The sequence below is a fragment of the Pangasianodon hypophthalmus genome, chromosome 16, assembly GCF_027358585.1.
Source record: "Pangasianodon hypophthalmus isolate fPanHyp1 chromosome 16, fPanHyp1.pri, whole genome shotgun sequence".
NCBI lineage: Eukaryota > Metazoa > Chordata > Actinopteri > Siluriformes > Pangasiidae > Pangasianodon > Pangasianodon hypophthalmus.
Genome location: NC_069725.1, coordinates 9556901 through 9574572, shown reverse-complemented (window position 1 = coordinate 9574572; position 17672 = coordinate 9556901).

Genomic DNA, 17672 nt, shown 5'->3' with positions numbered 1-17672 from the left:
TAGCCACATTGAGAGAAGCAAGCATTGATTAATGTGACTTAACTTCCTCTCAGAAATCCTGTCAGGTTAGCTCGTGTTAGCTAACTGGCTAGTGTTCTCAAAAGATTATATAAATATTCATGAATATGACTTAAAGATCCTCACAGAAATCCTAACACGTTAGCTCATGTTAACCAGCTAGCTAGCTGGCTTTTGGTGTGACCATTCATGAAAATGACAATATTTCTCTCAGAAAATAAATTTAGATCTGCTCATGTTACCTAGCTGGCTAGCAGTAGCAGTAAAGATTTTGAATTTATGAACATTATGATAATTATGATCATTAACGAAACTCTGTGAAATTGCATGCGTACCTATGAATACCAGTGAATCCCTTACTCCTAACTGAAGGTTTCCTCACAGGAACTCAACAACACTGTTTGTGGTGTATGATCTGCAGACAGACCCTGTAAAACAGTGCAAATGGATCCTACCATTGCTCTTGGCTTTGTACTGGTAACATTCCAGAGTGGCTTTTTAAGATGGGTTTAAATAAACAAAGAGTAAATAAATTATATAGCATGATTTAAGTGTCCATAATTCCTCTTTCTCTTTCTGAGAAAGAGAGGAAAATCCAGCTGTTTCTCACAGCTAGTCGCCAACCCACAGCAGGACTACTGGGAAATAACGATCCCAAAAGAAACTTCTCACTCCTCATAAATTTCCTTATAACAGAGAGAATCAGCTCTTTATCCAGCCATCTATTAAGACGTTAGAATTAATTACAATACAAAATGTTAATGTTTAGTATTCACTGAACCCTGTAACACTGTCTGAAATTAAAAATAGACAAAAAACAATAGAGAGATACAAAAACAGCCTTCATGCTTTAATGGATGTGTTAATATTTATTAATAGTTGTTAATGGTTGTTAATGTTCCTTTATGAGGCAGACCATACTCCTTTAAAGCTGTTATTGTGGCACTCGGGACGCACTGACAAACACACACACACACACACACACACACACACACACACACACACACATCGTGCTCTCACATATCTTATAAGGATTCTTCTACCACACAGCTTTCTTCCCTTTGGGTTTTATATGTACCGGAGACATTTTCTGAGGTAAATCTGTATAGCTTGACATACAGAAGGGAACCCAGCTGCATGATTGCTTTACCATTCTCTCTCGCTCATACTTCAACACTGACACAAGGAATAAAAGGAATTACAAAAACCACACTCAGGAGTCAAATGACCCTCTGTACCAAGTGTGTCTAAGTGCTGTTAATACGACTGACTTACAGCAAATTCACACACAGTGATGGTTTTGTCATTTTATTAAAATTCTTACCTATTACACATATGGTCTCCAGTTACATTTTAGGCCTCAAGAAAAAAAAAAAAAAAAACCTTAAAACGGGTCCATTTGAAGCACAAAATATGGCCTCTCCACCACAGGAAACATAATCATGTCTCAGCCACATATGCACTTTCGGATGACTGTCACAATGGCTTCCATTCATGAATGTTTTGCTTCCTCCTGTAAATAATATACTGATCTATATTTCTTCCCATCATTCAATAAAGCAGCTTTTGTCTATTCTGTGTTTGAATCCAAAACCCAGCAGACACATTCATGTGGCCACAACCACAAACAAATGCCTATTTGTCTGGATACTTCACCAGGGAAGGAATGCATAAGTACCCTGTACACTCACCAAGTTCAAGACTTGAAATGCATCCCAATAAAATATCACCAAATTGTTGCTAGAATATGTTTCTCACCACAGAGCCTCAGCCCTATCTCAGCCTCAGCTCAGTTTATTCCATTTACAGCAATCACATGTTTGTTTGAAAGTGTTTGTACGTGTTTTCCTGGCTCTTGGTAATAATTGCTGATTAGGCTGCGCTGATCATTATCATTATCAGACACAGCACAGAGGAAGACTTATGTTCTGCTTTCTCTTTCTGTGGGCACTGTGAGGCAGATAACTTGTTTACCATCACCCTTCCAGCACAACAGTTACGTCTCTTATTCACCCAACCATAAGATATGCCGTCATTTGTTTTCAGTGAACACTTACAGAGAGAAGAAAATTAATTTAAGATCTGAATCATCTGTCCATTCGTGGTTAATAAATCTTGGACGCTAACTTACGGTAATATAATTAGGTCCAAAGTTCAGAGTCTGAAAACAAATTAAGAGGTTAAAAACAACATCATATTCTTTCAGGAAAAGAAACGTAATAAAAACAGACTAAGCTGAGTATAAATACAATTAAGTGTGTAAGTTTGCGTACCCTCAGGAAAAAGTGAAGTAGACAAGAAATTTATTTTTACCAAGATAATTTCTGTTAGGTTTTCCTTCATTGTCACAAGTAACAAAAGTGATCAAATAGTGTATGTTACAGTATTAACAGTGAAAACACTGGTTGCACTTTATATTAAGATTCCCTTAACTGACAGTATTTAACACATTAGTTAACCTGAACAAACTAGGAACTTCAGCATTAATGCACCATAAGTACAATAAACAAAGCAACTATCACTACATTTTTTTTTATGAGAAACCAAACAAAAAGAGCCAAAAAATAAAAAATCAGCACCCATATTAACCAATCATTCTATCAATTAGTCAAACAAAACCCATAATGACCAGTATGAACCACACCTTAAGGTACATGTTTGAGGTTGTAAAATAATAAAACTCAGAACTGAGGCTGAATAATATGTTGTAATATTTACCTGGAATTCACTAAGTTATCAACATTTAGGAACATGCTGTAATATAATTTTTTGATCATTCATGTGGAATTATTATGTATTGATTAAGCATTAGCCAATGCCGATTTAAGATTGAAACAAATGTAATTAACTGACTGTCTTTCAGTGTATTAATGCTAATGTTCATGCTTTGTTAGCTAATTCAGTAAATAATATTAGTTATGGAACCTTAATGTAAAGCATAACCAACAAATCTATATGATATTAGTATAATATCATACATACATCATACATATCTGTATATGTATATACATCTGTACTGATCATACACCTCTAGTACCTCTTACACCCACCTTTTTTCCTTTACAGCTAACTGAGTAGCCACAGTCAGTTTCATTCTCTGTACATTCTTCTTTGAATATCTGCTGTAACTGGAACAGATGTCATAGACAGCCTTTGTCCAGTCATATTGTGAGTCTACAAAAGTTTGACTTCTTGCTTTAGGTTCTTTTCAAATGATTTTTCATTTGATTTCATTATTTGTTTTGGATTGTTACAGGATATAATCACATTTTATTTTTATTTTATTTTATGGAATTCTATTTATTTGTAAATAAATTGTTTTGTTTTATTTGTTAAGAAAACATGGAGTACAAACTTTTGCACTCAACTGTTGCATTACAGGTTCATGGTTCTTAAGTTATATTACATCTCTTCAGTGCAGAATGGCTTTGCTGACTGAGGATTAACCTTCAGTGACACGGTTGTGATGATTGTGTCATATAAGGGAGGAATGTAAATCAGAGGTAAAATATCAAACTGACAAACCCTTGTGACTGAGTAGATTAGATTTTATGTAAGGATAAAAAACTGTTTCTGACTCAGAATGGCTGTCTCCTGCCCGGTCTCATGTGGGTTACTGTAGGACAGTTGTAAATATGACAGCAGCTATCTAGTGGTAAAAAAGACCTCTGAAACCTTACACAGCGTGCCTTTCCCTTAATGCTGCTTATTAACTTGATTGAATTAGTCTGAGATTGCTCAAGAATTTTTTGCTTAGTGTTTTCTCCTATCTGTGATCTTTGATCAGAAAAAACTCAAAGTATGTCACTGAGGGCAATAATGTTTTTTTTCCCTCCATTTCATCCCAAAGATGAAGGCAAGTTTCACATATATTTAGGAAATGTCATTCCATGAAGTGCACTTTTTTTCCCTAAATGATTCTCCTTTAATGGTTCGTTTTCAACATGGCATTGCTTTTTTATAGTTAATAGAAAAGGATTTTTGAGTTCACTGAACATGAAAAGCTTCAAGCAGCCCAGCTTATCTAATATCCAAGGGCTTTTTGGCTTTGAGCAGTATTTAAATTACCTGTAATCAAGGAAAATCTCATTACTCATAGGATTATCATTAACTGTACTCAAAAGCATGATATTAAGAGACTTAGGACAACAAGATACGTATGAATTCTAGCATGATCATATTGCTAGTAATAAGTATTGTAAAATCATATCTTTAATATCTACTTTATGTAAAGAACATTGAGCAGTGAGAATATGGATTGAACTATAGCTATTTTCCTGCACACCATTAGAGATACATAACCGGAAAACAGTTAATAATCCACCCTACAAAACATATTATGGCTTGTAACCCCCACAGGTGCAATTTTCACCACAGTTCAGTTATGCTGCTTGTAAACACAATCCTCAACACCAAGTAACCCCTTTTACAGCTCTGTCACCTTAACAGGAGACATGGTTTATGATTCCTGTCTATGCTGATTGAATTTTATTGACACACACAAGTTGTGATAAATAGTTTTCACATTAACAGACCACAGCTCCTTTTCTAGGGCTACAGCCATTTTATCCTGTATCTGAACCTTTTCTCCATTTGCTTTTCATTTCACATCTAAGCATTCAAAAAAATTTTAACAACCTCTAGTGCTGCTTTAAGACAAACACATGTTGGAAATTCTTGTGATTTTTTTTCCCCATAGATGGCATCACAGTTTATCCACATACTTGTGCTCAGAGCCAGTGAGGTATTGTCTAAGGGTTTAAAATTAGCATGATGTCTTCAGGTCATCAGCTCGGCCTAGCTGGTATGTATGAGGTTTGTGAAATCAATACAGGTATTGCTAGAACTCTGCCTGCAACTCAGAACTAAGATAATTCTGTGTTTCTCTCTTTTATTCATCCACCTGCCCTACAGCCCCTATCTGTTTCAGTCATCACTCTGTTCTGAAGTCCACATGATCTCCTTTATTCACACGGTAATCTGGCTTGGAGAAAATTAACAAATACCAACATTTGGGAGGATTTTACATGATTTGTTATTTGTTTGTTTGTTTATTTGTTTGTTTGTTTGTTTGTTTGTTTGAGAAGAGAAGAGAAGAGAAGAGAAGAGAAGAAGAGAAGAGAAGAGAAGAGAAGATGACACACTGTGGCTTAACTTCTTAGTAGTTGTTCAGATTAAAATAGATTTCTGTGTAAAGGTGAATTTAGAACACCGTATATTAAAATGTTGTTCTAAAAATTAAAATTATGTTTAATACCACAGGTGAACTCTCTCTCTCTCTCTCATTATAGCCTATAATAACATTTTTATCTTTCATAAAGTAAATGATTGAGTATTAATACTTGTCATGGCATTATTTAAGAGAATGACTTAACAAGATGTTAACTATTGCCATTTTCATGTATGACTCAGCTGGCTGTTAGGAAATAATGATGTGTATTCATTAAGTACTAGTACATGTATTAAATCATCATTATGAAAGCATTAGTTAAGTATTTATATATGATTATGTGTAGACTTTACAGAAAAGTATGACATTTCCAAACACTAAAGACTAGTATATAGTAACCAATAGTATTATTTAAAAAATATATATATATATTAGGCTAGTATTATGTTGCTAAAATAAGGACTAAGTGTGGAACCACCCATGGTGTTTTGGAGTTTTGGAAGTTAAATACAGTATCTACACTTATCATGAAGTTCTCAAACATTTTGTAGCCAGGGACCCCTTTAACTGTAACATAATTTCTTAAGCATAATTTCAATGTATACAGTAATATTTTGTCTATTTATATGAGCTATAGAGCTTTCTTTGCTTGAACACATTGGGTCCAAATTGACATTATTTATAGTGATACTTGTTTTGCGTGTGAATGAAACCCTTTTCAAATAACCAGTCAAACAGGTTAATAACTATAAGAAGTTAATATTAAATATAATAATTTTGATAAAGTTGGAATGTGATTTTCACTGCTGTAACTAAAATTTAAAAAATAAATACATAAATAAATAAATCACCAGACCCCACATTGAGAACCACTGCACAAATCTGTTATTACATTAAACCTGTGTGCCACATTCTTTACATGTAGAGGATCAAAGTAAGCAGTTATATTTCCCTGATAGTTTTATTTCCTAGTAAGATTATCTGAGATCTGAGATCACCTATTATCATTGGTTTATGGTGAGATGAGGTGGAGCTCTGAGCCAGACTGTCCCTGCCTAAGAACCCCATGTTCAAGATAATCAGCATAGGCCAGTAATATTAGATAGCTTTTGGTCTTCAGTACAAAGCTCAATAAATATAAATCCTGGCCAAATGGGCAGTACATTAGCGATAGGCTAGTTACAGATGTGGAGATTGGCACATCTATACAGGCACTTTCAGAATTCTAGACAAGGGCAGTTAGTGGTATTAACATGTTATCTAGCTCATATGTTCATATAGCTCATACTGTTACTGCACCTAAGCAGATTGTATAATGACTTTGACATAAGATTCTGTTGTTGCTTTGAACAAGAGCTCTTAGGCAGAGATTGTCTGGTTCAAGGTTTCGGTTTATAGACAAATGCCATAGTCATGAGTACATTAAAGGAAGCCACCTGCATACTGTTATCATTACATTACTCACACATTCATCTTTCTGCATGTACAAGGGTCCCACTCCCACCGTCTGTAGATATCCTTTCTATTCTCATTGTTCAGCTGTAAATCAAGAGTTTGGCAAGCTCTTAAGCAATCACACTCAAAAGCTTGAGGGCTCTAATTGGGCTCAGATTACATCAGAGATAAGGTCTAGACCATGAAAGTCTGAAAAAAATTCATCCCGTCGCTCCTTAAACAGAGATCTGCAGACTGATAAATTCTCCATCTGTAGTCTATTTCGGGTTTATAGGCCCTGCTGCTTCATCAAAATTGTAGTGCTAAACTAGTTCCACACCAATAAGCTGTGCTATGCATCATTCAGTGTGAGCATATTTTCAGATTTTAGCTGGCCACTGTGGCCTGTCACGAACGGTCCGATTTCAACATGACATCCAGACAGCTAATTGTCTCAGCATGCAGTCCATCATTCCAGCAGAGCCTGAGGTCTGCCTTGTCCTCCCTCACCTCCAGCATCCCAGAACCCAGGAAATGCCCCTGAACCAGCCACACATGCCCAGCCAGGTCAGTGACAAATAATCCAGCTTGCCCGTTCCCTAGCGTCTCTAGCTGTGCCCGTCTTCCACAGCTGATCAGCACAGCTAAATTACCGTGTGTGGTCAAGGCTATGAAAAAAGCAAGGAAAAAAGAAAACAGCGTGTTGTGGTGTCTGGCTGGGGGCTTGTGATGTCTAGCCAACAGGGAGAGCTGTGAACCACAGAGGCCTGCGAATAATTTCTCTACAGGAAGTGGCCTGCTCACATGAGCTCCCGGCGCTGGGCGCTCCCTCATGTTCTCGCCCACATGGCTTTAATCACTGTTCACAAACACAGACCAAAGGACACTTAAAATCTGCTTGTGACAAGCATTCCTATGGGATATTCTCAGTCCATGCCTGAAACACTTTCCTTGAACAATGGAATAAAATGCGGAAAATGGTGAGCCCTCTCTGCGGGGATTAGGGGGTATATGAGGACATTAATGGTGTGGCACGGACATGGTTGCCTGTCTTGCCAACTTTGCTTCGCTATATACGGTTGATATTAGTCACGAATGTGTTGTAAATGTCTATAAAATGTAACTAGATCTGCCTGTTATTCCTGTAGCCTTATGCAGTATGACATAATTCACATCGTTACAAAGAACAGTGATTCATACACTCACATTTGTACATAAGGGTGGTACAGACATGTGACTACACTAGGGTGTAGTATGAACTACAACATATAAATGCTTTGTATTTTAAGAATACAGAAATACATTTTGTAGTGGAGCATAGGCCTTTGTAGTGCAACTTTAGTTTATAATGGTGGGGAATAGTCATGTCATGTCAGGCAGATCATGATATTAGAAGAGAGGGTTAAAATCAATATCTATCAAAAGCTTGACAATGAAACTATTAGGGTTGAGCAACGCATTAAATGACAAGATTGCATAATAAGATGATGTGGCACAAACTATCACACACCCACACACAGACTTAGACAGATAGGCAGCTGCAATCATGACATAATTTCCGTAATGCTCTTCTGGTTTCATGCCTTGTTTCTTCTGAATACCCAAGATGGTAAATTGAAAAGTTGTAACCCTTTCATTTAAACCGAAACGCATAAAACTTCTGTCCTTTTTTGTTTAATTTGTACTTTAATTGGACAATGTGTGTTTAGTCTATGTACTTTTAGTTTCTCCTCCAAAGGGATTTTGGGAAAAATGATGGGTGATAGAGTAAATAATCCACCTCATTCATATTAGTTACACCTACGATTGTATTTCCCATGCACCTGAAGATGTGATACAGATGTGTCAGCGAAGCAGGCTAAAAATATGCACAAATGCACACACTATTTAGGGGGAGTTTTAGTCTGACATGACTGTCACTGATAGACTGCATCAATCTACAGCCTGGGCTAAAAATAAATCAGCTCCAGCCTTTATACCATGCTTCTTTATACCATTTTAAAGATAAAGATTGAACGAGCCCAAATATAAGTCTACAGTCATATTTATTCTACTGTATGTAGCTTCAGAAGGTCTTTTTGTTGACAAGTTTCAAGTAGAAATTAATATTTTATTAATGTTAATCTAAAACTAAATACGAAAAAAAAAATCCCGTAATGATCCACTGATGCTTAAAAGCACGTTGCATAAAACGTTTAACCATCGTCTGTCTAGATTCTCTCTGCACTTGCACCAGACAGACAGTTATATTTAGGCACAAAGAAAACCACAGCGTTTGACCTGAAACTCCAATATGGGGAAGAGGTACTGATGATGTAATCAGACTGCTGCATTACTGTACATGAGTCAGTCTCAGTCTCACTGTTTTAATGATCCAGATGAAGGCCGTGCAGGAGTTTCAGCAGTCTGGACCACAACCTCCCCACCTGCCTCAGCCACCCTGACCCCAGCTACACCCTAAGCCCTCCTCCTCTTTTACACATGATGGAGGACTGAAGTAATTACTGTTGCTCACTATAATGAATTGACTGCCTAATTAAACAGGACACTTAAACAAACTGGGTCTTCATTAATCAGTCTAGTTTGCCATTTTTCCACTTTCAAATAGCCTTTGGCAGCCATTTGCAGCAATTACACTCTTTTCCATGACTGGCCTCGGTTACTCCTCAGAAGTGCACCTCCTGTCCTCCTGCCCTCTCCTGGGTGGTACGCCATTGATGCCCTCAAGTTGGGCACACATATGGACAAAATTATCCCCCCACACTTGTGCAAGCTGGTAAAGGAGTTTAAATTGTACACAGAGCGCATTGTCTGTCTATAGAGAGGTTTAAAAGAGGAAAACAAATGAGGAACCTAAAGTAATTGCACACATTCCATATACAATGAAAGACAATAAGGTATTCACAGAGATAAGGTAACCACTCATATAAGAGGTGCAAAGTTGCCATATTACTGCACTGACACAATATTTACACTTGTAAATAATTTATTCTTATAAGCTTGCATGTTTACAATTGAGTGACAAGTGCTGTAATCCGGACAATGCTATAATACAAACTGTCAGTAGGAAAACAACACAGAATTTTGTTTTGTAGATAAACTGTAAAATAGTGGAATATTTTTCATATTTCCCCCCAGGAACAATGTTCCACTATTTTACAGTTTATCTACAAAACAAAATTCTGTGTTGTTTTCCTAATGACAGTTCGTATTATAGCATTGTCTGGATTACAGCACTTGAGTTTAGATCAGTAATTATCTTTATTAGCAGGCTCAAAAGTTGACATGCTATAATTAACTTACGTTAATTTGCCTAAGGTGACTAATGACTTAAAATACTCACATATTTTCTAGATCGAGTCTTATTAAGGCTCAAACTTTCAGTTACAGCAGGCAGTTAGAGCATAAAAACAGCTATAACAAAACCTAAGACATAAGATATGACTCTTCAAAGGGAACAAAAAGATATTGGAGTGTTTAGGGATAATATTAAGAATTATTATTAAAAACGGCAAGTCAGATTTGAAAAAAATCCAGTAAGTCTAATAAAAGTCCAGATTTATAGCGCTTTCAGAAATGCCAATTTTGTTGTTTTATGATTAATATCTTAATTAATTGTGAAACCATTTTTGCTAATTGTGATAATCCGTAAAGCCTAGCTTGTATTAAATGTCTCATTGGTTTCATCATGCCATAATAAACTGCACTTAACTGTATGAACCCTAAGCTTCATAGAACAGGTGGCCATGCTGATGATGCATTTGCTGGAAAAGTAATAAATGGCCAGTGTTACAGCCTCTTAAACCCCCTTTCACCTACTGTGCATTTACGAGGCTAAATTACACCCTGCTTTTATTTATGGCTGAAATGTTCTTAAAAATGTTTATGGTATATTGTGCATAGCGTAATACAGTGGAATAACACTGGAGCCAAGTGGAGTGTTCTACTCGCTTCCATAAGCCAAACTAAATGTGACTAATACTTAACAGAATACGGCAAACCGGTGGTTCTGTCATTAGAGGCTGTGAAAGTTCAAACTAAAGCTGCCGTGTTTTTGGTTTTGGAAAGCATGCTGAGGATGAATTTGGTACATTGTCCAAAGAATTATATTTCTGCTCCATTCTGTGTGCCAAGTGTCTTAAGAGGATTAGTCTTTAGGTCATAGGTTTGGAGCAGCTAATTTACCACGGGTTCCTGGACAGCCTGTTGTTGGACATGGGGGAGAAAGAGAGATAGTGGTGAGACCCTGCTGACATGTGAGTCCTTGCTTCCCTTCTGGCACTAGACAGAGAGTGCTGTTAAAAAACCTGACTCCTTGCTTCCAGCACAGCCATGGGGATCCACACCGCCCTGCCTCTCCCACGCAAATCCAACTCTGCCATTCCTGCACTTTTTACATACTCATGTCTGACAAAAATACACCAATCCTCAATCTTAGACTCATTTGTAACTCCAGTTGGCAGAATCACTGCCCTATACAATACTCATACCACAAATTATAGGTTACACTGTATATTTAAAGTCTTGCATGTGAATGTATTACACATATATGCATGAGTATGGAAAGTGACACATACACACATTTTCCTGAAATCAGAAATGTCCGATCTTGCCGTATCCCTTACTTGCAAAATCTAGGAGATTCTCCTGTTTCATACACGATCATAGCAAACTAAGAGAAATATCTTTTGTCACTTTGCCCAGATAAGCACACAGAGAGAAAAAAAAAATCCTGCTGGACATTTATCAGTCTGAGCTTAGCAGGATGAGTCTGTTGAAATATGGTCTACAGTAATTCTCTTTTTATCCTGTGTAACGTCTTAGACAAAATACTCTCCGAACCTGACTATAATGTGTCGTCTAGACAGCAAAGACAGGCGATAATCTGACCAAACCCAGGCATGTGCAGTGCAGGAAAAGTGTTTCAGACAGACTTCTCTCATCTGGCCCACGGCGGCAGTAGACAAATTCTGGAGGTGAGGTGAGCACTCTGGATTTCCCCTCAGTTTCCAGCAGGATTCTGTTTATATGCCGTGGTTATGGGAACATTACCAAAGAGGACATATTCTCTACAAAAAAGCTTTACTGTTAAACTTTTAAACAGGGTACCATGTCAGTTCAGGTTTTATTCACAGGAAGCAATCAAATTTTATTATATGAACTGAAGTAGGTTCAATAACAACTTTCAATTTCCATACTTTTATCCTTATTTACAATACAAACTTGAGATGTTTGCATTACAAGAGCACAAGGGCATATAAATATAATGGACAAATCAAGATGTTGGAGGAGGTTGTCTCAACTGGCTACAGTGATGAGTTTTAAGAGCTCAAGCCTGCAGACAGATCTCCTTGTTCAGGACAAAGAGGTCCAAAAGGCTAGCCAATAACACAATGTGATTCAAGAGTGCCGACATGCCAAGACAAAGTCAAACACCCATCCTAACCTTAAACTCGTCACTCTGACCCCAATGAACCTCATCAGTGTTCCATTAAATGCTCAGTAGAGCTGTGAATTATGTTCTGTTATTACTTTTCTAATACTTTTGTTAATTATGTTTAGCTTAAAACAAGATATACTCGTATGCCATTATGATAATATTCATTCCAATAAAGCTACAGAGAACACATTGTCTATTCTAAAACCATGGAGGTCAGTCAGTATTTTTTTGGTAATTTTTTTTTGTGTGTGTGTGTGGGGGGGGGGGGGGGGGGGGGTTGGGGGGGTGCAAGCAACATAAACGTTCATTAGATTTATTGTTATTCAGCTTTTTGCTGTAGATTCTCCTTGCTGAGGAATTTAGAGTTAAGTGCAGAAGTGTGCATCCCCAGAACGTACTTTTATTTTGCAATTTATTTCCAAAAAAAAAAAAAAAAGAAGATAAAAATGAAATGTGGGTGTATCCTGCAATAAGACTGCAATCAAAAACATAAGGTAAAATCAACATAGGCCCAAGAGGATCCAAAAGAGGATACAAAACAGGTTGGGGAGCCAAAATGTGGACATACAAGTTAGAAAATATTTAGATCACATCATGACAGGGAGCTGAAAATTTTTTGAAATGGTATTCCTTTGATTTCTGTACTATTGTATATCATGACTTACATTATTACATTATTTTTGTAACTTTGTGATCATAAAGAAACCTAAGGGTATAAAAACTTTTGCACTGAACTCTTTTTTTTTTAATTAAAAATTTTACTGAGCACCTTGAATAAAATTTGTTTGCATCTGAATTCCCCATGCTGCTGTGCATGGTGTCCTGCTCCTGTTTATGGTTCCTATGTCCTTTGCTTTTGCTCTGACATGCCATCCAACCTCTGTCATTTTGTTTATATATACACACTATATGGCTAATCGTTTGTGGACACTTGCTCATCACACCCACATATATGGACTTTCCCCAGACTGTTGCCACAAAGTTGGAAGCACAGAATTGCCTAGAATGTCTTTGTATGCTGTGGCATTACAATTTCCCTTCACTGGAACTAAGCAGCCTAAACCTGTTGCCCCTGCGCCACAAAGTGAGTCATGGTTTGCCACGGTCAGAGTAGAAGTCGTCGTGTAGCCTTCACAGAGTCCTCACCTCAACCCAACTGAACACCTTCGGGATGAACTGGTACTCCAACTGTGCCCCAGACCTCCTCACAGACATCAATGTCTCACCTCACTAAAGCTCTTGTGGCTGAATGAGCACAAATGCCCACAGCCACGCTCCAAAATTTAGCATAAATCCTTCCCAGAAGAATGGAGGTTATTATAACAGCAAAGGGGGACTGAATCTGGAATAATAATAAGGAATAATGTTATTATTATTATCATTATTATTATTATTAAGAATAATAATAATAATAATAATAATAATAATAATAATTATTATTATTATTATTATTATACCAGTCATGCATGGAACCAACAAAAATATAAACTGGACCAGTGATTAAAGAGAACCAAAAAATACAGAACATCTTGTCATCCTAGTATTACACAGATCTCTCACTCAAAGCTAACAGCATGGACAGAATATAATAACCTGAGCTAATAGTAGCCAGGACACGTGATGGATATGTGGTGTCAAAACTCTTTTTTTTTTTTGTGCCTGCAGACACCCAAACACGGATTGCCATTATAGGAGCAATAAGGTGTTGACACTGTGGTTTTGTGAAATATCAGTGCACTTAGTGAAGCCCCACATGGAGCAATTCCTTAGAAAAGCTTTTAATTTGAGGTGGTCAGACACCACGACTGAACTGAACCAGACTGTAGCACTCATGGTGTTATATTATTGCATATAATTTACACCCACTATAGAACAACAAAGTGTACATGTGAATTTACTAGCCACTATTGGGAATAAGCCTTCTGGAAGCTGATGACCCTTTCATGCTCCCCTCTGGACTACTGAATTCTGGGTAACTTATTACCCTTCATCCGTACACTGCATTCCCCGCCAGCAGTTCCAGGTCGACTATGGCATTATGTCTACAGCTGGGACAGCCTGTTCACACAAACCTTTCCCACATTCCCACTCTCTTGTGCTTTTAGATCTCAATCAGGGCACATAGATCATTGCTGGCAGTGATACAATTTTAAAAAAAAAAAAAAAAAAAAGAGAGGAAAAAAAAAGCTCTCCTGCCAGTTTCTGTGCAGAAATTTTCTGATACGCCTCATTCCCTGTTTCTCAGCACCTTGAAGTGGTTAATGCTTGTTATTTTTTGTATCCTTGACCCCTCTTGAGCTCCTAAACATTAAGAACATTCATGTTATTTACAGCTGGAAGCAATATTGACTTAGCATTTTATTCCTTCACCTTCAAACTATCTACTGGAAATCTACATGTGCTTTTCTTGCTTGTTTTCCTGTAAGTCATTTACATTTGCTCCTGGAGGTCTTCTTGCTCAGATGACCAATAATATATTTACACACACGACCACAGTACCCATGACATTAGTGTCTGAAATAGCACCTCTGGTGTTCAGGCACAGCAAGCCCTTAAAAAGGATGTCATATTGCTCTGCCATCACGCTTACTTGTCAGGTCAGGGAGCTAAACTTAGCTGGGCTGCCGGAGTGTATTTTCCTGCAGTGCTCTCACTGCAGTGATCTTATGAGTCCATCTTTACTTCCTTTAGACAATATTAACATTAGATTATACACTCTAGCCCATACTACGATCTTTGTAGGAATAAGCTGCTAAAAGAGTAGACAAATGGATAGTTTTTACACTAACTGCGCACTTCCTGTATACTTGTGCTTTAGGGTTTCGACTCGCACTCTTTTTATGGCTGTGCAATGGAATGGTAAAAGCCAGAAGTGTGTTTAAACAAAACAGCGTTCCATAGTGCACTGGGGCAGATTCATTCTTCATGATGTGTGTGAGGCCCAGGGAAGACCACATGTAAGGCAGCTCAGCTAGGTATGTCTTTGTACAAACATTTACAAGCTTATTCAGCTTGTTGTACAGTGCAACTCGGTAACTGCTGGTTGGGAGGCTGCTTTTGACCCAGACGTTTTTTTCATCTGAATGTAAACAAGATTTGATTTCTTCTCAGCAGACTAAACAGGAGACAGTTACAGTGTTAGCATCTTTCGACAGCTTTCTATACAACATTCCTCGGTGTTTTTGCTTATTGAAAATGCTGTGTTTGGGTGTGCTATAGAAACTAAACACATCTAGATGGATCAGTTGCATAGAGCTGTATCAGGGACAGTGTGAACAAGTCCACTGGAGAGCCAGGTGTGTATACAAACGATTTTGCACTGATGACAGATTAACGGATAGAGTTAACCAAGCTCCGCTGACAAAACATTAGTGTCATTTTTTTCCTAACACCTCGTTCCACTTCCCTACACCCTACAACAGTGCTAATCCTGAAAGGTAGTCTATGTTTGATACCACAGTACAAGTAAAACAAAATTTTGTAAACCCCAGCCTGACAGATACTTTAGGTTTCAAAAAGAAATAAAATGGCTGGTCTCCCTACTATTAGACATATTTTTCACTTCAAGCTTGCCACATGGACAGCGTGTAATTACTGGAGCTAAACATAATCTACTGGACAACAATTACCCAAGAGTCATAAGGTGTTGACACTGTGGTCAGACAAGAAAAATTGTCATTTCTTACCCCTAATACTCCCAGTGGAAGCCCGCTCTTCCACTGACTGGACCAGCATTTCACTAGAATTCATGGTACCTCTGTTGGCCCCATAAGTTTTCTCTAGGTTTGAGGTCTGGTAAGCTAGTCAATGTGTCTCAGTGTTCCATCACGTTCATCGAACAACATGCACCCTAGAGCAGTCATCCTGAAAGATGAGTGTGTCTGTGTCCTTTACATTCATCCACATGCCCAACCGACTGACAGTGTACAAAAATGCTATTGCTGGACACTGCAAATTTTTTGCTCATATTGAAGTCCTGGTCACTGGTACTGGTTCTTACTGTGGAAAAAAATGCAATGGTTTCTCAAAGTAATAACTGCATGCACAAATAGTGGAGGAGGAAGAAATTCACATCCAACCTGTGCCAGGTTACAGGCTATATTTGCTCCCATGAATTATATTTTTTTTTTTTTTAAAAAGGGAATCTTCAAAATCTCACAGCAATCACCCACACAAACTCTAGGAAGGATACTTTTGGGACCTTTGGGAGAGAAACTTGAGGAGATGTAAGCCTTCGATTTAAGGAACAAAACACAGACTGTAGGCCAGCTGCAAAAGCAAAATCTCAGCTCTGCCGCATTTGTCTTTACCACCATCATAGCACATAGTGAGACACAGGGCACTTCATAAAACCTTTTATTGTAACAGAAGAGGGCAACTGGGGGCTCTGGCTCAAAGCCCTATTTTAGGGTTTCAGCTGTTCATTTATTTCTGATGAACTGCATCAGACAATAACATGCCATATGTTTTAAACGGCTATACAAAGTCAAAACATTTATACCAGAGACATAATACATTTTTTCCACACAAATAAGCAGTTCACCTGTCCACTTAAGTCTTAACAGCTAGGTTCATTCTAGAATAGAAACAGTAAGAAGTACTTTCTCCTCAAAGTGTGTGCAGATGCTCCTGGCCTTCAGCATTCTGGGAGAATAGCACAGGCAGGAATGTACTGTTCCAGACACCCAAACAGTGCAGTGTTCCCGCCAAGCTGCATACTTGAGATGAGTGACTTCATACCGAGGCAGCAGCACGCACTGTGTATGCAAAACACACAGCCATGGCAACCAAAGTGACGTCAGGAACATGATATGAACTCCTCTCCATGACCCGCAGCATTTCATTTGCCTTAAGAGTCAGGAGTGAGCTCACCATAAGCGCTCCATTACATCAGAGCAGCCACAAAGCAAGCGGGAACCAATCAAATGTCACAGAGTGACCGGGTAGAGCGGCGCTGCCCTGTTCCTCTTACAAGGCTTCTGAAATGTTATGTCTAGAGATAAAGTTTCCGCTACGTGTGTGTGAGAAGTGGACGAAATGTTTAGAGACAAGCTCAAGTACAAAGAACAAGTGTTAAGATAGTGGCTTTTCAGCAGAGGAATAAGACTTCAGGAAGGAAACAGGCACTGGCTGTTAAAACTGCTACCAATCTGAACTGACACAAGTATAGTAATAGGCAGTGAGGGATGGGAGGCCTAAAATCTAATATGCATCAAAGTTTGACAATGAAATTATTAAGGTTGAGCAATGCATTACATCACAGGGTCTTATCAATGGTATAATAAGAATGATGTGAAGCAAACTATTATACACACATTCTTAAAGACAGATAGGCAGTAACACTAAACTTACGGTTCTGTTGTCTGTGCTTTTGTGTAATTTGTGGACAATGTGTGCTTAGTCTATCTACTTTTAGTTTCTCCTCCAAACATATTTTGTTGAAAGGATAACAGTTAATAATCCACTTTATTCACATTCATTACAGCCGAGACTGTAATTGACACGTGCCGTCTCAATCACTGCTGATGACGTTATGTAGCCTATGTGTCAGAGAAGGCAGCCAAAAAAAAACTTCAATCCAAATTTAGGGAGGGTTTCACTCTGTGTAAT